The sequence below is a fragment of the Excalfactoria chinensis genome, chromosome 8 (assembly GCF_039878825.1).
Source record: "Excalfactoria chinensis isolate bCotChi1 chromosome 8, bCotChi1.hap2, whole genome shotgun sequence".
Classification (NCBI taxonomy): domain Eukaryota; kingdom Metazoa; phylum Chordata; class Aves; order Galliformes; family Phasianidae; genus Excalfactoria; species Excalfactoria chinensis.
The window spans coordinates 6707520-6734160 of record NC_092832.1 but is presented as its reverse complement, the minus strand read 5'-3'; the positions used below and the strand labels follow the sequence as shown (position 1 = coordinate 6734160).

The 26641-nt window shown below is 37.0% G+C and overlaps 1 long non-coding RNA gene across 2 annotated transcripts in view; it reads right to left on the bottom strand.

Annotated features, from left to right (window-relative positions):
• Window positions 1-25606, bottom strand: part of LOC140255635 (uncharacterized) — a 61908-nt gene extending 36302 nt beyond the window's left edge. For both annotated transcript variants that reach the window (XR_011904511.1, XR_011904510.1), the window contains exon 1: window positions 25384-25606. This is a non-coding gene — a long non-coding RNA (uncharacterized lncRNA). The remainder of the gene's footprint in view (window positions 1-25383) is intronic.
• Between the last annotated feature and the right edge of the window lie 1035 nt (window positions 25607-26641).

Sequence of the window (26641 nt, the reverse complement as noted above, 5' to 3'; positions counted from 1 at the left end):
AATAGTCCAGAAATGCATCCCTCTGTCATGATTTGCAGCTCTTTGAAGGAGGTTTTGGTGTTTATTTAAAAGCTATCAAAAGGCATTTCAGACATTTCCGGGAACAAATTGTATATATGTATTTTAGGAAGATAAGGAAAGAAAGGAAACTTAAGGAAAAGTTGATTTTTTAATTATTTTATTTTATTTTAATTTTTTAAAGACCGTATTTTCCCTTCAGATACGCCTTTTCAGAAAGTGGTTTGAAACCCTTCCCTCTTCCCATTCCCCTTCCAGTTCCTCTCACTTATCTCACTGAGCTGTTAAGGTCATTTTTGCAGCTGCACATAGCTCTGCCTGCCATTCTTACGACTGGCTTTGATTTTGGGGTTACTTGGTGGGGAAGAGAATGTGTTTTCCCAGAGGAGCAGTGATAAGTAAATGGCAATATTCAGGGGCAGTGGGAAGTCCATCTTAACACCGTGTTTATGCTATCCCTTTAGGCTGAGCTCGTTGAATTAAGGGTTAATCGTTCCTCATGTCCACAACGTGATACAATTGTGTAATACAGTCTGTATGGCATCTTAAGGCTGACCTTGAAAAGGGTAGAAGAGGCAATTTATTTCACTGACTTTTTTTTAGTAAGTGAACTCCTACTTCAGCTTAACTACTAGGATTATTTTTTCTCTCTGTAGTATATGTGTTGGGCTCTGTATATGAGCCCAACAGCTCATACACTAAAAATGACAAGGTAGACCCAAATAAGCCTGTTTGTAGAGCTATTTTTTTTCCCTTTTCTGTACATTTTATAAGATAAACCAGCCGTTGCTGTACAGGAGCGTGGCAATGAATACTAAATAGTCCTTCCATAAGGCATTTTGGAAGGAATTCAGTAAATTCAAAGAAGATACCCCAACACTGTATCCTGTAATTTGGTTTATTTTTTTCCACTGACTGTAGATAATACTATTGAAAGCAACAGACTATATCCAAAAATAAGTTGAAATATTTACATGACTGCTTCCTCTGCCTTGTCAATTTAAAATATTTACTGCAGATACTCTGTTTAGAGACTGATTAAATGAGTTATCTGAGTGCAAAGTCTGAATTTTAAGTATACACTTTTTCTGTTTGACTTTGAAAACATATAATTCCGTAGTTTGCAGCTGGACTTCTGATATTGTCAAAATACATTTCCGTCCTGTTAAATACGGAGTGCTGAGTTCTGTCATCCTGAATCACGCATGCCTATATTCAGCTAGACTTACAGCTTTTCATGAGACTGCTTAGGGGATGTGGTACTACTTGACTCAAGTACTTGGCTTCTTAGTACATGTGAACGTCTCAAATGACTAATATCATAAGGAAAAAAACAAAACAAAACAAAAAAAGCAGTGGTTGAATTCATTTTCAGAGTACACCTGTATACTTAAGGCACAATTATAAACTGCTATGTTAACCTTTGGGGTTTGTTTCATTCTGGTGGTATTTTTTCATTTGTTTGTTTGCTTGTTTGTTTGCTTTTTTTTTCCAGAGCTGTAACACTTAGTGCAGTTCCAGATCCTGATGGATTATTATTATTATTATTATTATTATCATTTTTTTGTAGACAAGAGACTTCTTTACAACAAGGAAAGTTATATTGCAAAGAAAAACTTTGAAGAAAATAGTGCAAATTTATGTAATTTTTGGACCTTCATAAATAAGATCTTTACATGCTGCGCATAACCGACATAATCTTCAATTTTCTATAATTACAGAGAAAATAATATAGAAAACTTTCTAGCAAGTAACTTGAATGCTTTCAATTGTACATCACAAAGAGCATTTTTACATTGAGCACAATCCTTGCATTGAGATTTTGATATGACTTTTGCATGCCTAAGGAGGGAACTTTGATGTGCAGGATGATTCTTTTAGAATGAAAGATGATGTTCCACTGACTGTTCAAATATTTGCATCTTAAGATGATAGCACAGTTCAGTGACACAGCACTGCTGCTTAGTGCACCAATATATGCAGACTGATCAAGTGCCTATTTCATAGATATTAACAAATATACTAGATTGTAGGGTAGTGTAAAACGAAGTTCATGGTATAGGGCTGCTGTAAGAGATGACAATATGAAAAAGGACACTTGTAACAAGACTGGATATTGGTAGCAGAATTCTGTTATCTTAAACTCATAGATATGTGGTTTCCAAGTGAAACTCTCCAGAGAACTGGCAGTTTCCAGGCTGCTCTATAGATTTCCTGTTTATCTTATATGATGCTGGAAATACCATCTGATGCTATAGTACTATTTTCCTAAAAGGATGAAGGCAGTTCGTTTTCTTTTTTTAAATAGGATATTACCCAAAGCCCACTCTGTTAAAGCAGAAAGGTTTAAAATAGCTGTAAGTATTCTATCACAACTTTGAACGCAGTATTTCTTTTTGTCTTCTAAGATTTTAAAGAACTTTGCGTATATTCTCTGTGTGTGTGATCTGACCTGACATGTTCCTTCTCCAGCCCTTCTAATATTTTCATTGGTTTTATTTACTGAAGGGTAAGATGATTTTATTTGACCTGGTGGTAGCGTATTTGGTGGTAAAATCTCTATTTAAAAAAACAAAGAAATGAAAAAAAGCAACTAGAATCAAAGCAAAGGGAAATACATTCGCACTCAACTCTGAATCTTAGTTTCTAATCACATCCCAGACAATTTTTAAGCACTTCTATGGTTTATTCTTAAATACTCCCTATTAAGATGGGAACTGTTTCACTAAATTTTTAATTTGCAGAAACTGGGTAGCCCCACTTGTTTCAATCAGTAACTGAATTCTGGCATGTGATTTAAAGATGATATTCTTATGAATCCTCCTTTAAAATAAAATAATAGATGAGAATGCTGTAGAATTACTGTGAAAGTAGATGCATACAGGTGGACTGACTTAAATGATTTTATTTCTATCATCACTACTGTTGGTCAGTTTTTGGCTCTTGGTTTCAGAAGCTCTCCAGGCTTCTGAAACTTTTCCTTCTGCCTTACATATTAGAAGGGAACTATTAGGAAGGGCAATGTCCCAGGAGTTCTTGTTGTGCTCTCTACCCTGGCAGATGGAGCACTGATGAAGAAGTCGAGAGAGGGTGGAAAAAAATGGTAAATGAAACACACAAACAAAAACAGTACATCTCATTCAAGCATACTCCAAATGCTGATTTGGAACATGCAGATTAGAAGCAAATTTTCTTCTGACTTGTGTTTCAGCCATTTGAGATTCAAAATGGTCTGCATCACTGTCAATCAGAGGAAGGAATGATAAAGAATAGTAAGAAGTTGCATTTTTCCTTAGGCATCAGGTGAGTTAGGGAATACATTCTCAATTTATTATTTCGTGGTTTAACTATTTAAGCCCCAAGTCATCAAATCAACGTGTTTGATGATATCATTAAAAAACTATTTTTGGAAAATCCACGAGATGGGAATATGCAATGATGAAACTGGGCTTTATTAGATTTAATCTTCTCTTGTAAGAAGACTATAAGACTTTTAAGTTTTTATAACTACCTTGCTCCTTTCCAGAAATGTTATTTCACATTGGTAAACCAAATAGAATATGACCAGCTAAAAAGTGATTTGTTTTGTTTTGTTTTTTTTTAACACCAAAGCATCTAAGGAGACAAAATAAAGATCAGGAATACTTTCCTTTTTACTGCTCTATTTCTTTCTCACAGAAAGTTCTGTTCTCTTCAGTAAGTAGTTAGTTTTGGTTTTGTGTTGTTTTTTAGTTAGTTAGTTTGTTTTTTGTTTTGTTTGTTTTTTTTGCAAGTGTTCATCCTTCTGTACTTGATGCAGATGTAGTAGACATCTTCATTTATGATGCAGGATGTGAGTTTTATTAAATAAGAAAACTTCAGACCTCTCACTTTTTTCTAAGCTCTGTGTTTTCCTGGACTATGGTTAGCACAGCATCAGGAGCTGATAGAGCCAAACCTGTTTCATGAGTTTCATTTAGTAAATCATATCCTTCACAGTATGTCAAACAATATTTTGGTGTATGCTGTGTGTCCTGCTTCTGAGCAGTGTTGCATGGAATGCTTTTAATTGCTAATTAATTTAGCATATGTAGACATCACCATGTTAACGAAACATGGCTTTAAGTTAGAACTTGAAATACTTTTTTCAGTGATTTTTGTCCACCTTGTTTTGCTTCCAGAATGGTGATCTGCATTTCACCTGCAGGAAGGTTATAGTCAGCAAAACAAAACAAAACAAAACAAAAACACCAAAAAACCAACCCCAAACCAAAAACCCTACCAAAATAAACAAACCAAAAATGTACTGCAGACATGCAATGAATCATAGTTGGCTGAAAGAGTTTGGCCTCTGGCCCTGTTCCTCCTCCACAAGTTGCTCTGATAATGGTGACATAACAGCTCGTGCCCTGGCAAACATTACCAGTGCTGCAGGTACTGTAGCCTGCTGTAATGACATGTTGGTTCACTGAAGAGGTCTTAACAGTTCAGTTTTAATTTGATTAACTGAAAAAAAAAAAAACAAAACACAACACCCATCTTTTAAATCTGTTTCTAGTGAAAACACTGCACATCACATGACTTACTGAGATGTAGCATTGCAGAAGAGCACTCTGGCTCTTAGCATTTGCATCCTTCTGTACAAAACGCATATCTGGATTTCTTAGCTAACTTAATCTTGCCCTTTGTTTCTGTTGTTATTTGATTGCAGTGATGCTGTATAGCGTTTTCCTTAAACCTATATGTCTTTTTAGCGATTTTCTCTGTAAAATCATTATACTGATCATTTTGCTTTAAATTAGACAGAAACCTTTCAGTGCCATAAAAGGAAATCTATACCTATCGACAATCTAAATTTCCAGAATGATTTGACTTATGTAAGAAGTAGGGAGCATGTTATTATGTATATTATTATGTAAGAAGTAGGGAGCGTATTATTTTTTATATGCTACTCTAGAGATGTCTAATGTTGATGAGATGTGCCACACATTATATTTGTGCCCAGAAGTAACTTTTTAATCTTCACCTACTATGTCCAAGCACGCTGCCATGTCATTGACTTGCATGCTGCAGAAAAATATGTATTTGTTGAGGGTTTATATAGCTCTCTTTTCAAACATGGTAATTTTAAATGTTTTTGTCTTTGTGAAGAAACACCTATATGTTTTGTTGGACAATATATATGTGTGTGTATATATATATAGCATTCTAATAACCAGTATTTCTTAATCTTCTAAGATATTTGCTAGTGTCAGAGATCAAGAGAAGCAAGTCCAGTATGCAATTGGCAGTGAGGAATTTCTTTTATGGAAACTGTCTTAAATTTGAAGATAGATAAAAATGTACATAGGGGGTCTGTGCTTATTAGGAATAGTATCTTCATTTCATACCTCAAATAGATCAGTCTTCACAGAAGGTAAAGATTATTAAAGATTATTTCAAGTGTGTACTTATCTTTCTTACAAAAGATCTAAACTGGAAGGTGAAGGTAGCAGTGGTGACTAGGCTATTCTACCAATTCAGGAGAAGCTTTGTGTTTTCCACCAAGAGAAACCCACTGTCCCTGACTTGGGACAGGGCAGCCTGCTATATTTTCTGTAATTGTTGAAGGATAGTTTTCAACAACAGTAGCCTCTTTTGAGCCTTCTTAACTGTAATGATCAAGGCTTCAAAAACCTAGGAAAAGGTTATTGAGTATCCTTTGTCAAATACTTCTTTAGTTCTGATCATAATCGTGGGCTGGGAAGATCTTTATCTTGTCTAGTTTGCTCCACATGTCACTTCTTTTGTGAAGGCAAAATCTTCTGGTAGCAGCAGCATTGTTTTAACCAGAGCTGATTCTCATTTCTTTTCCTCTCCCCCTAAAGCTCTATTAAATATCCCAAAATTCATCCTTACTCTCTCCTGAATAAATTTGCATACCCCTTTAACAATTGCAATTCTCTTCACGTATAAAATATAAGGTGGGTGTGGATTGGGATGTGCTAGCTTTATTACTATAGATAACTGTGTAATCTGAAAGACTTGTTAGGCATTATTCTGTTATTGTTAATTGGTTTTTCTGGATCTTTAATTTGAAAAGTTGGCATAAGTGTTTGCACATGTTCGTAATGGACCAACAGCTTTTTACTAAAAATTATGCATTAGGTATTAATCTACACAAAATATCTTGCAAGAGTTTTCCACAAATTGTCCACAGGTTGTTCATTATCCATTATGTTTGAAAATTTTGTTAAAAGCAACTTTGAGTTACTTCTGACCCATTAGATCAAACACTTAATAACTTAATGGGAGGCCACATTGTTTGCTGGCATGAAACTGAGAGAAAGTAACATGGCTCGGTACGTTGAATACATATGGCCACTGAATGCTCATTTCCCAACTTATATGAATTCTTCATATACAGAAATGAATCACTGTATACCATTCATGACTATTTTTTAACTGGGAAACTGATAAATATTTTTATGACCACAGGTAAGCGGAAAGCTCATTTTTTCCACCCCACAAAACTTCTACAGTTCAAAACTTGTTCTGTTCCATGTTAAATTTCAGGGAAAGTTAAGAATGAAGAGATCTGTCTAAACTGTTGATTTACTACTGAATGGGAAAGAGCTATTTTGGAGTCAGTATATCTGTTTTTGAGGAAAAATCTCCTTTTAATCATTGGAAATGTTTTCCAAAGGTGTTTTCATAAAAATGGTGCAACTTCATTTGAAGTGCAACTTCATGAACCGTTATTTTCCAGCTTGACAAAAAAGTTGATATTCAAAGGCAGCGCTACTTGTGAATTAAAGTCAAACATGAAGTGGAATCTTTTTACGTTTCTGGTTAGAAGTGGCACTTGATCCTTGAGGCAAACAACTTCTCTTCAACCTACATGACACATTACATCACATTACTAACAAGTGCACTGGCAAGGCTAGAAGATGAAATGCCACTTTCTGTTAAGTTAAAAGTAGGGCACATTTTTCCATTTCTGAAAGCTCTATCACTTCATATAGTTGCTCTTGCAAATGAAAAATGGCAATGCTCCTGTACAAAAGTGATCTATGTATTAGAGGAAAGCAGCTTATGTTGAGCAGTGTGGCACAGGAAGATGCCAAGCCTTTCTTGAGGAGAACATGTAGCACAGTCATGAAGAGATTTACAGAGCCTCAAAAATTTAGTTATGCTAAGTGTCTCATTTTGAACTAGACAGAAGGATGAATAAAATATAATTCTGGTTGTATTTTTATTTTAGCAAGCTCAACAAAGTGATCTTGTAGATGACAAAGATATTTTCAACACCTAGATGGCAAGGACAGAAAGAGAGAACACGTAGACATTTTCAGTTTTGTTAATTTTCTACATTATCATCAGTATACTGATCAGATTAATACAGCCAGATTTTAAGATTATTATATGGCTGTATGTCTATGATAAACCATATAGAGTTGCCTAGATTTCTTTGTTACTGTATTGCAGTTTCTGAAATGTTCTCAATTTCCTTTGTTTTACATTAAAATGAATATAAGGAAGCAAGGAAGCAAGCTTAATACATCTTCCCACAGCGCAGCAGTCAGGGAATGAACAGGAGTTTCTCATCTTACACCACTCTGAATCGGTAACAGGAGCGTGGGTTGCCCACTGGCTTCCCCCAGTAACTTGCTTTTTCCTTCCTTAAGGAGGAGGAAATGAGGTTTATAAAAATGTTTCAATCAATACTAATAGGTTTTCTACTGTAGATATTTCAGTGCAACTCTGATGTCTACATTGGAGTTGCTCTCCATAGGACTAAAAGGTTGTTCCATAGAGGTAACAGAAAAACTGAAGAGAATTCTTTTCTTTGTTCTATGGTTTGATAAATTGCCTTGTTGTATTTTTTTTCTTTTATTTTAATGCCTTCAACACAATTTTATTTTTAAGGTTTTGAATTGGGGAAGTAGAAAAACAAAGTAAAACTTAAATACAAGTAATAAGATGTAGTGAAGAATGTAACTCTAGCTCACAAAGGCTTCCGCTTATAATAATAATGAAGGCTGGAATTGTAATTAGCTTTTTTGGAATGTTTTTCACTCCAGCTGCACCAGACAATACTCTCACTTGTAGTTATACATACAGACGTATCTACTTATTTTCCTTCACGTTGCAGCATGTGTACTTCCCTAATTGGCAGCTTGCCATGTATCTGGGGAAAACAAGATTGTATTAGCAAGGGAGAGAGACTAAGATTTCACATGTCTGCTGTGCACAAATATCTTAGTCACGTTAATGGAGAAGAGATTTAAATTAAATTTAGCAATTTGGATCATAACGCACTTAGAGCCCCCATAAGGAGAGCCAGGATTTGCAAATTATCAAAAGTCCAACACAAAACTCAGGCTGCCCTTGCAAGTCTTCATATTAAGACAAACTTCTAGTGCCAGTTAAAGACAGCTCTGTGTAGATAACCAGCAAGAGTAGACACATTTAATAAAGTCGCTTATTTTTATCTTGCTGTTGGAACTGAAATCAAACTGCACCATAGGTAGAAGCAAGATGAATGAATACAATGCACTAGAAAATAAACACTCCTTATTACATTCTAGAACAACAACAACAAAGAGTTCAACAGCTCACATATAGCACATATCGGAGAACAGCTGATGAAGTACTGAGTTCTATCAGGTGTGTATTACTGGACTTACTGATGAATTGGCACCAAGTTTATGGGGTTTAGCTAGACTAGTGTGGTATAACTTGTTTCACTGCAAGTACTTGGAATAAATTATACCTCCTCTGGAAACTCTTGGTACATGTTGTATTTCTCTTTCAGCATCATAGCTTGTTGTCAGAAGAACTAGTGAAGTGATGATACCCCTGTACTCGGCAATTGTGAGGTTGCACCTTGAATATTGTGTTCAGTTTTGAGCCCCTTGCTAGAAGAAGAAAGACACTAAGGTGTTGGAGTGTGTCCAAAGAAGGGCAGTGAGGCCTGAATACAAGCCTTATGAGAAGCATAAGAGGGAACTGGGATTGATTAGTCCGGACAGAGGAGGCTCAGAGGAACCTTATCGCTCTTTACAACCTCCCTGAATTGAGTTTGTAGCAAGGTGGGGGTCATTCTTTTCTCCCAGGTGGCTAGACACAGGATGAGAAGTTAATGGCTACAAGTTGCTCCAGGAGAGGTTTAGATTGGATATTAGGAAAAACTGTTCTCTGGAAGAGTGGTCAAGTATTGGAACAGGCTGCCCAAGCTGTTGGTGGAGTCACTGTCTCAAGAGGTTTTCAAGAAACATGTAGCTGTGGTGCTTAGGGATATGGTTTACTGGGCATGGTAGCAATGGGTTGATGGTTGGACTTGACCTTAGAGATCTTTTCCAACCTTAGTTATTCTGTGATCTTAAGCAAAAGCAATCAGGAGTAGAACCAATTGTGACTCTAGATTTTGTGTGAGAAAGATTTTGATGGCAAGAGGAGAAGTCAAATTGTGCCAACTACATACATGGAACCAATAAGGTTTGGCTAGCTCTCTAAATTGTAGAAGTTGTTGTTTTGCTTTTTCTTTTGTAGTTCTTTTCAAACAAGTATCCTGCATGCTTTTCCTGTCTTAAAATACTACGAAGTCTAAGACTTTTTAAAAGTGATTTCAGACAGACTTGGCATTGCACTTAAATTCTGCTGTCTCTTTTTCTGTGTGGTGCATGAGGAATGCTTGTGGCAATTCGAGTGCTACAAATGAGTGACAGAATCCTATAATTGTTTGAGTTAGAAGGGACCCTTAAAGACCATCTAGTCCAACTCCCCTTCAATGAACAGGGGCACCTACAGCTGGATCAGGTTGCTCAGAGTCCCATCCATCCTGATCTTGAATGTCTCCAGGGATGGGGTATCCACCATCTCTGTGGGCAATGTGTTCCAGTGTGTCAGTCATCCTTAAGGAGGTTCCAAGCATTTACTGTGCTAATAACTACAGCAAAGTACTGTGTATTTTGGAGACTTTATACTTGCCAGAATAAGGAACTGAAGGAGTAAGTCTTGATAAGTAAAAAGCTATGTCGTTCTAGACAGTAATTGAATTAGACTCCTAGGACTTTCTCACATATACTGTCTGGGATAGCTTGCCTAAATCTGTATTGCGTGAGTACTCAGTCAGAACTACTTGAAAAGAGTTGAATGAAGTACTACCAAATGAATCAAGCAGTTCTCTTTTACTTCTGTAAAACCAAAATGGTTATCAATTAACATAGTAATAAATTTATGATTCGATCATTAGAGATGATAGGAAGAAACTATATTAAGAATAGGAAAATTGTATCATGTTTATTCTAATCTTGCATTTTCTAGCTGTTTTCTTGAATTAAGGAGTTTAGTAACCTCCTTGCTGTAACCAGCTATGGGAGGGGGAAGACACTTGAATGCTTATAATCTACTGATTTAACAGTAGTTGATGTGATCACCAGGAGTTTGAAGAAAACTTGCAACTGATACAGCTGAACTTCAACCCAAACTTGCTGTGAACTTATTCAGTGTCCTCCTAACAGATATTAATGTCCATAAAGTAAGTTGGATCATTTTTATTTTCCTCCTTTACCCCTTCAGTTTCCAAATACAGTGGTCTGGATCGGTGTAGCTAACAAAATTTATGGGTTAAAAAAATTTCACAAGATCCCCTAAGCATCCTCACTATCTTCTTAAATACTTCTTATTTAGATGTTGGTGTAGAAATCTTGCTATTACATGATCCGTGTTGTATTTCTCATCCATTTTCATCTAGCTCACTTTAGTCTGTGTGTTGACTGGTAACTGTGGTGACACTAAAGAGAGGATACTTTTCAGCAGAGATCACAAAATGTTGGATGGTGTAAGTTAATCTCCTTTATCATCCTCCACTGAATTCTCTTTGTCTTTTCTCATCAGCCAAATCTTACACTGCTCTGGTTCTGGTTTCACAGTTTTGAGGATGAGCCAGTCCCTCTTTCTCATCCATTTCCAGAGATTTTCAAGGAGAAATCGTGTATGTTATATTTTATTTTTGGAGGGAAGATTATGAGTTGTGATTCAGCAAAATGATTTAAAAATGACATGACCACACACACTGTGTAAGTTCTCAGGCATGTTGGCCTTGCTTCATTCCATTGAAAAGATTTTTCTCCAAGATGTTTTTTTTCTCCAAGATGTCTGAATTTGCTTCCTCGTCTTCTTACTCTAACGTGTAAAATCCATTCTCTTTCCCAAGTGCTCAAATGAAGCAATCTAATTTTATTAGGCTGCCTATGGGACAGTTCATAAATATTTAAGTACCTGCTTACATTTGAAGTTTCCATGAATCTCTTTCAGCCTGAAATTAGTTGTTAACTTTTTGTAGCAAGCCACACATTTACTGAATATTTGGCCTTAGTAAGGATCCTTTAATAAATACAGGAAAAAAAAAAACCAACCCATCCTTCAATAAATACAGTAAGGATCCTTTAATAAATACTGTTAAGATCAGGGTTGCAGGACCATGCAAAAACTGTTCTTTTGATGAAATAAATATATAAAAGTGTTTGACTAAGAAATATTAATTGAAATTCAATTTTTTATTCAAGTGAAGAGAGGGATGAGATGTTTGTTTCAATGTCACTGAGACAGACTAATACTGGTATATGGAAGAAAACTATTTATTTAAAGAGATATGTATATTTTTGATCCCTGTGGAAGGTAAACTAACCAACTGTGGAAGCCAAGAGCGCCCAACTTCCATTTAATTTGCTTCATAGCAAATTTTAACATTTGATTTTAAGCAATATGAAGATAATTTAAGGAATGAAATAATTAGTATTCCCATGAAATTACATACAAGTCTGTCATAATATCACTCATTAATGCTGTGTTTAGGAATTGTATTCTTGATTTATCAAGAGACGATGGGTGAGAATGAGAATGATGCTATGCAAGTGAGACATCTTTGTTTATTGATTTTAGAGTAGGATAACATTCATGACTTTTCTGAAGCTATGAGAAATATGTTTTCCGTACATTAGATGTTTTGACTTTCAACTAAAAGGTTGAGTTCTACAGTGCCACCATATTTTAAAGATTAAATCCACATGGCAGTATATGGAATACAATATCCATTGTTCATACTTCTTGAATGACTTGGAATCATGTGTTAACATGATGAAACCAGATGGGGTGTTCAAACACTAAACTCCATTCAGTACTAGCCAGATGTCTTTCCTGGAGAATGGGGGAGGGATTCTCCAAATAGCAATTTTGTAAATGATATTAACCTTCAAATTTTGAGCAACTGATTCAAGAGAATAGTTAGTAATTTACTGTCTGCATTCAGGCAAATCTGATCCAATCTCACTTCAGCTCCTGGCTTCAGATGTGGACGTTATCATCTGACTCTAAACATTTGGGGACTTTCATTCCTAACTTAAATTAATAGATAAGGTAAAATTAACCTGACAACTAAAGTGCATGTGGTGCTTCAACTAGCATTCATACAGAAATAATAATAATTTAAAAAACAAAACAAAAAAAAAAAAAAAACCCACAAAAAACAAAATGGAAGGAGAGGAAGTAGAGAATAGGTAAGCCAAAAGCAAGATGCAAAATGTAGCACTATGTTTAAAAAATATCAATGTTGCCAAATGATTAGCAGTCAATCAGAAAGATTGTATCCTTAAACAAGAGATACAGCCATGTGTGTAGCCATGTTTGCAGGGAATGTATCTTCTTTCGAAAAACAAACCCCAAACAAAAACTCCTGAGTTATGCTACCTTTGAGTCTTACACAAATTTCACTACAGTGGGCTTGAAGCAGTGCAGAGATGGTAAATATGTTTTGACAGCTGGTGCAGTCTGAAGGCTTCTTAAGGAAATGGGAAACAATACAGATCTTAGTTCAGAAATATTCGCATATAATAAGGAATGCCCAGTATCTTCCCATGTAGAATGCTTTCTTTTTCTTTTTTTTCTTTAAGTGAATCTCATTGCTTGTCATAAAATAAAGTATGAGTTTTCAAACAGAAAAATTGAAAAGTAGGTCTTCTCCCCCACATTTCTCTTCCATGCTGTGTTACTCTCACTTATTTTACATTTGTGCAGTAAGAGAAATGCCAGCCAAATGAAGTTTCTAAATATATAATACTGTATGATAAATCTTTGGCAAGAAGGGATATGCAGTTCCAGTCTTCTTTATACTCACTAGCTCTTTCTGTAGAAAGCTAAGAAAAGGAGTAAGAAGGCTCAGTGAGATCTTGCAGCCAAAGGCCACAACCTCCTCTCCCATGGAAAAAAAACAACTCAAATTTTCTTAACCATTTGCTCACCCATCACAACACCCAAAGCACATGGTGAATCCAGAGGGTGAGGGTGTCCAGAAGGAAATGTGCTGTCTGTTCTGTGTAAATCCCAAAGAAGGGAAGGAAGGGGGAGGACGTAGGCACCACAGAGTGCTTCACAGCAGAGGAGGAAAGAGGAAGACTAGGTCTTAATGCTATCAAATTTAACTCAGTGAAGTTACTATGGTGAATTTGAAGGCCTTTAGTTTTTCATTATCTACTTATGCAAGATGGCAGTCTCTTTCCATCTTCATGTGCACTGGAAACATGTAATGGATTCCTAACCCACAGAAGCCTTAGGGGATTACACTACTTTGGTTTAAACGGTACTAAACTAGTTGCCACAAAACAGGCTCTGTGGGAACAGGTACACTGCCATCTTGGAAAATGTATTCAAACAGTTATATAACAAAGAAATTTTTTCGTGAACTGGATGCATGGATTCCCTTTACCTATTTCTTTCCTAAAATTCAGAATTCTTTGTCTTGTAGAAAGTTAATTTGTTCTTCAGCAGAAACCTCTTGATCCCTCTAGCTTGGATTTAGGAACAGAATGCCAGATGAGTCTCACAGATTGAAGGTAGCACTGCCCCATATTTGGAGTCACTGAAGTTTCAGGAGTCTATGTTCTCTTTAGCATGATATTTTGTGTCTTTAAACCTGTCTTTAATTCTGCAAGTGAGAAAGCTGGTTCAGATTGCAAGTTGGGGATTTTCTTGCTATTTCCACTGATAATGTAAATGCAGATCGGAAATCCTAATCTGTCCTGTCTGAACTTAATAGAAATATTTTTCTATCTTTGAAAATACCGCCTATGAACACCATTTTAGTTGCATATGCTCTTGAAAGTAAAAAACAAACAAACAAAAACACCAAAAAAAACCAAAGAACTAAAACAAGCCTTCACAAAATCCCCACGAATCTCATACTATCCTTAGTAACATTTCTGAATTACGGTAACTAGATCCAACTTATATATTGTGAGTCCACCCTTGGCAGGTGGATACTAACAGGGGGTTTGGAGCTGGATGATCTTTGAGGTCCCTTCCAACTCAAGCCATTCTGTGGTTTTAATGAAATGGCAGACCAGATGACCAGATTGTGAGGAGCAGCTCACCAAGTGAATTTCACAAGGGGAATTTCACAAGGAGAATGTGGATTGTTTGTTTTGTGTTGTTGTTTGACTGGTTTTGTTTTGTTTTTGCTTTCGCTCTGGGACACACCCATGCCCTGACCCAGGCTCACTTATATTCTCTTTTCTACACTTTCATGTCTATTGTATATTAGAAAGTAGTTGATTGGAAGAAAATCCCCCCAGCCCCCCTCCCATCCAGTGTTATGTAAAACTGAAGCATTATATAAAAATTACAGATGGAGACGCCTCATTTTTCATTGCATCTCAGTTCAACATGGAAAATAACTTTTAAAAAAATAGTGATTTGGGAATGGTTGTTTTAATTTCATTTATTCATGTAAAATTAATACTGAAAGAATTAAGAAATGATCGTGAGTTGAAGAAGGACTGAAATGTGAATTCATAGAAAAAGCAGGTTCAATGGTTATTTTCTTACATTTAGGATGGACTTCTTAAAGTGTGTGAAGGCACTGATAGTTCAAAATGGCAAACAAATCTAAAAGATCATTGTCCTATTCCCATAATGGTATTTTTACTGCAGATTTACTGTGGTGTGTAACAATTGCACCAAGTCAGTTTAGAATTTACAGAGAATAAGTTTTATGTGAGTTTTCTCTGAAAGACCTCATTTTAACATTCTGAATAGCAGATGATATTAATTTCATAGAAGAGTAGAATGGTCTAAGTTGAAGGAGACCTTAAAGATCATCCAGTTCCAGCCCCTCTGCCATGGGCAGGATTGCCAGATTATTTTTTTCTGTAGTTAAAATAGAGATGTGACTAACTTTGAAGTTTTATTAGATTTTATGCTCGTTAGTCATTTCAGTGTTAATCATTTTCAAACATAAAAACTTCATCTCTGGTTGCAATCTTGAAAAAGATTCATAGCAGCCACCTAAAGCAAGACAGTTAAAACCACTTTTTCCAGATAGTGAGCTTCACAATTCTTCAACTGTTAGTACCAGAATGTCTGTTTCCACTGATAGAGAGCAACCTCAGATCTAAGTGATCTCGATGAGATAGTAGGAGAAAAAAGTGTGAAAAATCACTTCATTCTGTTTATTTCAAGATCAGCTTTTCAGAGCTGTTTCCTTCACAGAGACAATGTCTGTTTTCAGTCTACAGAAGTAGCTGAATTCTCAGCTGTGCAAAAAATACAATTATGACAAGTACACTTGACCTTCAGTGAAATTAAGGAGAGTACCACCTGCACTAAATATGCGTCTTGTAAACAGTGTTAGAAGCAAAGGGATGCAGTCTGGCTAGTAATCAAGTCCAGTTACATAGTTTACTAGAATAATGACATTTCAGATTGCTTTAAAGTTTTGACTTCTAATTGTAACCTACTCTTAAGGAGTGTTGATGAGTTGTTAGCAGCTGCACTGTGAACAGGAGCAGTTTTTGTGCTGAGATAATGCTGTCCAGCTCTAGAAAGAGCCTGTCATATAAACAACTTTTTTTTTTTTTTTTCTTTTTTTCTTTTTTTCTTTTTTTCCTCTTGTAGCACAAATGTTCGAAATGAAATCAGGGGACATCACAAAACCGTTCTGGGACATTTCCCAGAATTTTTGATCCCTCAGCTTGTGCCTAATCCTAGAATAAATTAGTATAGTAAAATCATGAAATAAAGGCTATTTTCTTGTATGTTTGTTTTTAAACAAGCAAAGGGGGAAAAAAAAGAGAGAGAGAGAAAGAGAAAAAAGCAACCTAGCAAACTCGAAAGCCAATCCCTCTAAGACTATGTAGCAAATGAAGTCTGCCTAAACTAACTCACATATAGAAGTCATAGGAAAATCAAGCTACTCTTCATGTCTGGAATCCAAGTATAATGTTCTAGCACAGACCCCACACACACCTCTCAAGGAAGTTCCATAAATGTAATCTCTCATCAGGCCTTTTTTGTGCAGTTATCACCTGGAGGTATCACTGTACCTAGAATAGATGTCTAGCCCACAGAAGCCATAACGACATTTCTGCCAAAGTAAGACCACTTGCTGCCATTCAACTCTTTCAAATCAATTTTTTCCTTCTTTACTTTTCCTCCATCTTGATGAACATTTTGCAGCATGCAGAAGAAAGAATGTGGAGTAAGTTGGTTATTTAAAGCTTTAAAAGTCTAAATCATAATATCATGGTTTCTCCTAGGCATATTCAGCTGGTGTAGATCACAAAATGCAGCAATCCTGTACTGGAGGTTTGTGTTTCCAGTAAACTTTATGCTGTAGTTACATGGAGTACATTTTAGTTAAGTGGTACCATAAGGTGAAGAAATTAGGGATCTTAAAGTCCAAGTCCACGTTTCAAGAAGGCACCCGTTCCACAAATGTGGAGTAAAATCTCTAAGGTGATGGTATCTGGCTTATGCTTTCTGCAGGGAAGTCCAATTGCAAGTCCTCAGAAATCTTAGCAACCATCTACTAAATATAAAATGTAGGTGAATAACGCACATGCACATGCTGTCTTTTACATTATATGCATCACTGACAAGTGCAGAATATGCAGCATCTTCTATTTAATACACATTTCTATATACCTCATTTTTGTAAATCAAAGCATAAAATTATACTGACTTCATACAATTTAGCTTTTTTTATCATTAGACTCTAAGAGTTGAGTTTTTCTTTAAAATTTCTGTTCAGACATAATGTATATTTACACATAGACGTTAACGTTAATGATTTCTGTACAAGAAATATTCTGGAGGATAATCATCAGAAGTACCTTTCTGTTTAGTGGCAGTGGGTTCTGGTTGTCTCTCCTATTTCCATAGCAAAGAGAATTAATTTGAGAGATCAATGGAGTTGCTAGCATACATCGCTTACTCCTGCTCTATAATTCACAGTTCTGGGGAACATGCAAGAATGCTTTATCTTAATCTTGTATCTTGTGAAATAGAATTATGCAAATGGTATATTCTTTCAAACAAGCTTTTGTTTTTATTAATTTAGCACGGTAGTAACTAATAGCAGAAAAATGCATAAAATCATTGTGTGTACTTAGGATTAAAACAAAAAGTTACGCCTTGATATTGCACGTGTGTAATGAATGGTGTTGTGTAAAAGACTCTGCACTTTGCAGTATGTGAAACCTGCACAAACTTTCCAATCATGCTAAAGCACTTGCAAAAATGTTGCACCTGGAGCAGGGAGGAGTGAAGAGGGCAAAGGTCAGCATTAGGCATTAAGACACTGACTAAACAGACTTTACACTCGGTGAAAAGTCCAGACAACCCCTGCAGTGTCATCTTACAACTCTGGTTCTCTTCTTTTCAGGACACAGTAATCCATAAATACACTCAAGTCACCAGCAGCTTAGTTCTTCTCTCTGGCCCCCTCCCCCTTTTTAACTCTCATTTTTAATTCTTACATAAAGATCTGACATTTTAACTCTTTCTGTGTCTCTTAATAAACCTCGGGAACTGTCCTTCTCCTTCACTGTTGTGATTCGCTAGATTTCTCATCTTCTAAAATCATGTTTTGCAAAGTATCTTCTTTTAAAAGTGGTTGCAAGTGAACTCAAAATTATCCTCGAAAACAGAAGCACAAACTCAATATAGGCATAAGACATTCTGTGTTTTTTTTTAAGGCAGTTCTCAAGCTGTGAACAACTTAAATGTGTCCTTTTTCTCTTATCTTCTGAAGCAGTCTTTACATGAAATATGTAGTAAAATAGTTTTGCAACTTCCTCTGACCTTAGTTATTTGGATAGACAAAACTAGCATCCAATTGAGATGTTGCAAGAAAATAATCATGTTGCTTGCTATTGTTGCTTTTTTAATCCAACAAAAAAGTCCTCCCAAAATATTTCTTAAATCTGGAAGAAACATAGAGGTAAAACACAAAGAAGTGCTTGTACTTTTATCATACAATAAAGTCTTTCAGTTTTGCATCTCTTACGCTTACTAGCTGGAATCACGAGACCAAACTGATTTTAATCATTTTGCCCAATCCCATTATCCACATCCCAAGGCTTAAGGGACTGGATAGACTGCTAATATAGTCAGGAGCCTGGACAGTACAAACAGGATGGTGAAACAGCCCATCAATTGCACAAAACCACGCACATTTTACTGACTTCCCCTCACTATGCACTGTGCCAGACTGTGCTTCCACAGAGGATATTTCCCTCTTGCTCGCTTCTCCCCGCCCTCTCTGCAAACCACCCCGCAGACATGCCATGCTGCCATTTTGTTGACGTCTAGCAGCTCTTGAACAGCAGTGACAAAAGGCAGTTGAAAGTCTATTTCTTTTATGCAGTGTATGAAAATGAATACAAACATTCAGCAGAAAATGATGCATTCTCTTTTGCATGGAGATCCCTATTTGCTCGTGGGGCAAATTTTTCAGATTTTTCAGTTCCGTGTGTGTTACGCTGTAATCTCAGTTGATCACAAAATGGTGGCTGGAGAAAATCTGTGAAAGCTCATAATCAACTTCAGGCCCACTGGCTTCTACCCTGTGCAGTGACTTTAGAATCACTGCCCAAGGGTTTATAAAGCTGTCTGTTTAGTGCTGGCATTAGATTGTCAATACAAATAGAAAGATGAAACTGGGAAAATGATTTAACTACAACAAGCCAAGGGTATTTACTTTTCACTGTAAATGCAAATAGTTCTGTAGAAATTAAAGGCATATTTTAACACCATGTTTAAAGCATAGGTTGAACTTTGAGCGCTGACATGGTTCACTAGATGTCTTCCTTACTTTCATAGTAAGAATACGCTCAATGCTGTTACGTGATCAGGACTTTGGTGCATAAGTATTGGCTGAAAATATTTGGGCCTCAGGTTTGGTACTGACCCACATGTGGTGCAGTGATTTGACCTGAATTTATAGCATCGTGTTATCATGGGAATGATTGTTAAACAAGCCATTACTGTACAGGAGTCAGAATTTTAGATTTAGGCCTTGTATGGTAGTGCTTTAAGGTGAACATAGCATCACGGCTCATGGATTAGAACATTCTGTTTACTCTATATTCTGATCTTTAGTTGGCTATGGTAAAATTAAAATTCTGTATTTAAGCATGTGAAAACTAAGTTAGAACTTTGTGAACCTATTAAGAAACACCTTTATCTATAGCTATAGAAATAAGACAACAAAAATGACATCATTTATTGTGCATGTGAACGTGCACGCGTGCAGAAAAAAAGAAAGAGAAAAAAGGCTGTTGTTCTGTCTGGAGTTTTATATGCTTTCAGAGCTTCTAAGGTTGTCTTCAGGACTCTTTGCTGGGGTACCTCAATACCAACCTCACAACAATAATCACGTACTCAAAATTTGAGTTTTAGTAATATGACGTAGATGAGAAACAAGACAGTAGTTAAATGATTTGCCCAAGGTTACAAAGCATATTGCTGGAGAGCTGAAACCAGACCTTTTACTACGTCTGCCTGGCCAATCCCAAGGTCTGTGCTTTGTTTTATGTTCTCAGACATGTTTCTTCATGCACATGTTACTTGAACTGCATGCTTGATGTACACTAAAGGCCATGTTGCCCATTGTGTTTTCTAATCTTTTTTTTTTTTTTTCTTTTTTCCTACTTTATATTTAAAAATAATTTGAACTTTAATAAAAAACAATTTAACTGAAGGACACAATATCTTACCTAAATTATTTTCTGGAACTGCTTGGTAGTTTTTTTGGTTCAAGCTTATAGTGATAATTTAAAATCATCAACTGCTCAAGCATAATATTAAACTAAACTGGGAACAGTTGAGTGAATTTATCTAAAGTTATATAGTAATAATAATACTGTTGCCAAATTTTATGCTTGTGAGGATAAAGAAAACTGTTCTGTACGGCTTTCAACTGATACTCTTTTTCTTTCTTTCCTTCTTAAGTATTCTTTCTACCCACTTACATTATCTGTGGATGACGTAAACATATCTGTAGGACCCTGTGTATGTTTAGCATACTCGCTAAAACTCAATGATCATGGTTAAGTCAGTCTACAGATGATATCTCATTAAAACCCTATAAAACAGTAGGTAAGACTGTTGTGATGCAATGTGTGCATATTTCTATTGATAATGCTCATGTGTGACACATACAGTATTTACAGTCTGCACTTTGCATGTAGCTCTCAGAAACAAGTGAGACCAAGATCTACAACCCACTTATTGTGGGTGAGCTGTGCGTACAAAACCTGCGTAGGCAAATTAACAGTAATTGAAGATTTCAGATGTTTTAAGGATGGGCACTTTGGATAGCGAAAAATATATTTTCTGTATTTTTTAATGTATTTTCTTCTTTATTTAATTACCACCTCCTTTACCTTTTCTGACCTCGTTAGAAAAGGGAAAGCAGCTCATCATGCCTTAATTCACCCACACCTTTTCTTTTTTATTCACTCTTTGCTTGAGGGCTTTTATTTCTCTTGAATATTTCACAATGAAATGATGCTGAGTACCTGTTTGTCTGGTGTGTGATAGGCATTCCTTGTTGCACACATTCGTAAGAGAAGAATTTGTAATGATTTTTTGCCTGAATTAGGCTAGATTTGCTGCTGTACAAATAATATAAATTAAATATTCTTAATTATTTTAGCTCATGCTAGAAAAGGTTCAAGACAAAGGGGAGATTGATGCAGTGTGCCTTACAATGGCTCTACTGATTTCTCTACTGGCCCTTCCTCTGCACATGGTCAATTAGAATTGAAAATCCTGTGCTGATTTCATTCGCTGGAATTTTTAAGCAGGTCAGGAAGAAAGATGTTATTGAAAGGAAAAGTCTCATCTAAATAAGAAAAGAACACGTGGCCATCTGGTCTAACTGTACCATGCCGAAAGTCATTTTGGCTCAGCCATAGTTTGATCTTTACAACAGTTTGCCAAAATATCAAACAGAAATCTGTTTACATTAAACCACCCTGTGTGTTTTATCTATAAAAATGCAATGTGCAGTCCTCTTCCTATCTGTAATGCATGAGCTCGTTTGACCTCATTACCTCTCTGAGACTGACTGTGTTTCTGGTAGACTCTCATGTTACTTCTGCTATGCAAAGGTATAAGTGAAACAGTCCATCTTTTGAAGGTTTTGGAAGTAATTTTGAGCACTTCATTGCTATGATTAAAACTTGCACTTCTTCTAGAAGAAGAAAAGGCTCAGACAAGCAGATGCAACAGGGGAAGTAGGAGGAGAAAACACGGGTAGGGAGGACTTGAATTAGAAAGTAGATCTTGAAGTTTCTGTGAGTAGCACCATGGAGTTTGCACAACCAGTTAAAGGCCATAGACTGAGGTATGAGCTGTAAGATACATCAAACTTTTAAGGAATGGCGTCATAAATATGTATGAGCTTCCTCAATTCATTTGTTTTCAGCGTCAGCAACTATTTAAAAGTTTAAAGAAATCAGCAAAAAATATAGGTCAGAATTTTCATATTTTAAAAAAATAAACTCTTTGTGTAAAAAGCTAAATCTCATATCTCCAAATCTTTGGTTCTTGGGCAACAGCAGCTGGAGGCTAATGCCATATTTGTTAAAGGTAGGTAGCGATAACAAATCCTACTTAGTTAGCAAGAGTTCTTGAACACCAACCACTGACAAAAACCAACCAACCAAGCAAACAAACAAGAAAAACACCAACAGGAGGCCTCACTAGGAGTAAAGCATAATGCACTGAATATGGATTCAAGGGTCCTGCATTCATATGCTCAGGTTAAATACTCAACTTTTATGTGATTAGCCATTAGTCTTGCATTCACATACAACACAAACATTGCCAGTTGAAATATTCATTCAAAAACAAAGCAGTATATAAATCTTCTGAAGTTTCTAGGAATTGATTTGTGTTGGATTTCAGCCCTTAGGAAATGGATAAAAATATGATTGCTTATTGTCATTACCACTTAAGAAAATAAAAGTCAGCACTTCAAAATGTAGCTGCAGTCATTATTCTGAAATACATTTGTAAAATGTGACAAATTTTCTTTGTCAAGCACAACATGCCAGAAAAAAATAGAAAAAAACCCCCAAAACCAGTAGAAAGGAAAGTAGCATATTAATACTACTGAAGTCATGTTTATAGACGTGCATTTTATAAGCATGTACTTACATAACCATTGTGCTACAATCAGCTACTGATATTACATATAAGGTAAGATGTTCCATCAAACAAGTGTTTAATTCCTTGTTTTAAAAAATACAGCAATACAAATGTGACTGGATCTCTCCATTCATTTTCTTTCATTCTTTGAAATCTCTTTCCTTGAATCTTTACCTTGCCTGTGGAATAGTGTTGTCTCTAGATGCAACCTTTTGTTTGTACATCTCTGCTGCCAAGTAAGTTTTTGTAAAGATTCAATAATTGGGTTATCAATATTGGGTCTCTTTGTTATTTGTGTCTATTAGAAGTATTAAAGAAAATAGCTAAAAAGCCCCTGACTCTTATCTTTCTAGTAAGATACTTGTTATGGTGGCTAAACTATAGTTTAAGTCTTTCCAGGGAGTAAATTAGAAGCACACGTGTATAAAGACATATTTTTAGTTCTGTTCACACAAAGTCCATATTGAAAAGCAAAAAATAATCACCATTTGTACCATACCATAATTCGTACCAGAAGGCGACACAATTCCAAAGAACTTGCAGAAAATAGGTCCACACAGCATATATTTAAAAATGAAATGGCAAAAACTGCTTTGAGTCCGCCTTGCCCCTGGGTGTCTGCTAACCCCACCCATAGCCACACCAGACACAGGGCGACTATTTTGGGAGTGCTGCGTGCCCAAGCCCAGCTCTTACGTGATGGCCCTGGGCCAGCCGGCAGTAGCAGGGCTGCAGCAGGGCCGGGCTGACTGCGGGGCCAATGACCGGAGCAGCCCCGGCCATGCTTCCCTCCCTCCATCTGCACACTAGCCTGCCTGTAAAGCCTCTGACTGCTGCTGAGTAGGAATCTGCCACAAAATGGTCTAGGAGTTCCTTTTAATCTCTCTGAAAGCAAATACAAAAGTGTTTCAGTATGACTGCGATTCAGATAGAGGGATCTGTGCTATTTACCTTTATCCAGGGTATCGTGTACCTACAGAATATCGTGATAGACAAGAGCTGCACAGTAATTGTGCAAGTAATGCATAAACTTAGCGTAAAGCACTGCAGTGACTGTAAAGCTGGAGTAGAAACCGCCATAAAATCAGAAATAGTGGGACTGTGGCTACGCTGAGTGGAAAGTGTGCGCACATAAGCATGTGTTCTGTACAATGGAGTTTCTTCTTTTATTTGAGAATTAGAGCGAAGTCAGAACTGAACGAGGTTAACGTAAGGAGAAAAGGGCCGTGTTTGCCTTGAATCTCCCTGCGGCCCGTCTCAGACTCCTGACGCGCACATAGCAGAGCAGCAGGCTCGCCGTGCGTTGCGTGCAGGCTCCGCGATTGTGGAGGGGAAAAAAACCTGGCTGGGCTCCAGCGAGGCAGCGCAGCTCTGTTGATCATTATGTCTAGCCTTCAGGTGTCTGCGCGGTGGGCGGCGGTGGGGGAGGGGAGATAGGAGTGCAGACAAAGAATAAGATGGTGTATTAAAAAAATAAAAATGTATGTTAAAAATTCACCTCAAGATCCTTTTTTTCTTTTTTTTTTCTTTCTTTCTTTTCTTTTTTTTTTTCTATTTTTTTTTCTTTTTTCTTTTTTTTTTTTTTTTTTTTTGAAAAACGCTTCTTTTAACGTTCCTATCCCCGCAGTGGGAGCAAGCAAACATCTGTCCAGGAAGATTTATTTAAACCATAATTAGTAGCGTCTGGAGTCTTTCAACAATTTCTCCTTATTGCACTTAAATTTTTTTTTAAAAGAAGTCTGCTCCTCTTTCACTTAGGAGCTGTTTTCACTTGATGCTTTATTGGAGATCCAGCCCAGCCAGGACCGAGTCAGATTTCTATTGTCTTTGCTTTTCCCCCTTCTGAATGTAGTTCTCAGGATCTAACTTTTGTGGGGGGCTGGGGTGGAACAGGCAGGGGAAAGATCTTATTAAAGATCTCATGAATGTTTGGAAAGAAATACAAATCGGTGCTTCTTGTTCTGCAGTTATCGTTTGGGTTTGATTTCTTTCCCAGAGAAGGAAAAAGCTCTGCTTTGTCTGTTGCTTCTGTTTGAGAACTCTCATAAATCTTGCTCAGAAAGCAGCTTGGGCTTAAGGAGATCTGGAAAGTGATTGCAATGCCTCTTACTAGGAATATTCTCTTCTTTCTGCCCCCTTCGGCCCCAGTGCCCCCCCCACCCGCCCTCCCGATGCTGTGCCGTGCGGAGCCCCACTCCCTTCCCCGCCTGCCAGGAACCCGCGCGACTGCCAGTTGCAATGGAGAGGCAGTTAAAGTTGCTTATCAAAAAGCCTCTCCTCGGGCTGAGCGAGTCCAGATATTGCACGGCGGTGTTTTCTCAGTACAGCCATAATCCGCCCTGCTCTCCCCCCAGCCGCCCGCTCTCCCCCTCCCCCCGTGGAAGGGGTGGGATGGGAACCTTGCTCGACTTCATTGTTCCAAATGTAAGAGCTATTTGCCCCAAAGTGTCTTCGCTGTCTTTCATAGCTAATTATAATAACTGTCAGATGAATGCAAAGTCTGGGTTGCCCTTGCTGGCGGAGTTAAAGTTTGCCTTTATTTTTTTCCCCTTGGGGACAGATCAGGCATGATTAGACACAGAGTACAAATAAAAGTGAACAACGTACGTGTGTAGGGCTTTTTGTCTTTGTTTTTCTTTATGAACAAAGCAGCATGCTGACTCTGTCAGGAAGCAGTGTGGCATGCAGTGTGCATGCAGGCACTACCCTGGAGGAGAACTCCTCTTTTTTTTTTTTTTTTCCCCTTTTATTGAAGCATGCAAGAAATATTTCTGAATTTGAATAGCAGTTTTCATACTTGTTCATCTCATTCGAAAAAGTAACCCTCCATTTGGTGCACGTAGCATTTGGACAGTTTTAAGGGATTTGCTTTTTCAGGCTGAAAATAAAAATAAATAGGCTCGTACTCACAGTTTTGTTGTGCTGTGCAGGTCGCTGTTTCCTTCCGCAGACACCAGGAGAGTAAGAGGATGTCAAGGGTGCAGAATTCCAGTTTAATTCAGGAGAAATGTGCAAATATGCTTCTTGAAGTCGCCTGGAAGTCAGCCACTTGTGCTCAGACATCCCATTGCTGCTCTGCATGCTATACTATCTGCAGTTCTGAATTGAACTAAATACTGCCCATGTGAAAGACAGGGGAAACACAGTCATGTGGGACACACAAATCCACTCTATTGGCTCTGAAGGCACAACTTCAGCATTCTTGCATTTCCACCATTGGTTAACAGTTCAAGCTGAAAGAGTCTAGGTCCTCCTAGTGAGTCCGTTTTCCCTTTATGTGTGGAAGAATGACTGTAGGATTTTACAGTGACAGGATTAGTTAAGAAAGGGACTGAAGTCATCCCTTTGACTGGAGCTGGTGGGTGGGGATTGGAAGCTGTGCTTTTCTCAAGTCGACATTTTTCCTTTTTCTGCCCGTCTTCGGTATATCAGGAAATGCTCGTAGTTAACTTAGGCAGTGCAGGGAAACTGAAGTGACTTTCTCCAGGTTAGGTTCAGGGATAGAGACTTTAGAGTGAGACAGATTGTGCAATAATTTTATGGGAATTACTTTGTTTATTCTGGCTGGCTAAAGGGTAGTTATTTTTTCTTTTCTAGTTTTTAAGCATGGAAAGGACTATTTTAGAATCATCTAACCTGAGCATTTTCATCCCACAGACTAGACAAATAAATCCAGCATTTCCCAGACCTAGACCAGTAATTTGTGTGGCAATAGATTTTTAAGTTATTTAATCTCTTGGGAATATTATGATATAATAATGTTTTATTTATCGTGATATAATCAAAGTATTCTGTATGAAGCAACAAAATTTGATAAACATCTGTAATTGCTGATATTAAGACATTTTGAGAATAACTATATCATTAATATTAAATAAGAGGGTAGAAAATTGAGTATTCCTTATTTTGGTGTACTGTCATGTGCCTGATTTAGTTATGCCAGCGTGAGCGGTAATTTGAAACGGTACTCAGTCATGTGTGACATACTTCTCCAATTAACCCTTATTAAAAAGACCTTTCTCAAATCCCACATGCATATTTCCCATAGTCACAGAAAGCAGAGGTATGACAGATTTGTCAGGCGCAATGTCCATTCTCTCTTAGCAGGTTTGTTTCCAGGGCTTTGACCAGTGCTGCTTAAATACCCTACATGTGTGGCTCCAGTTGG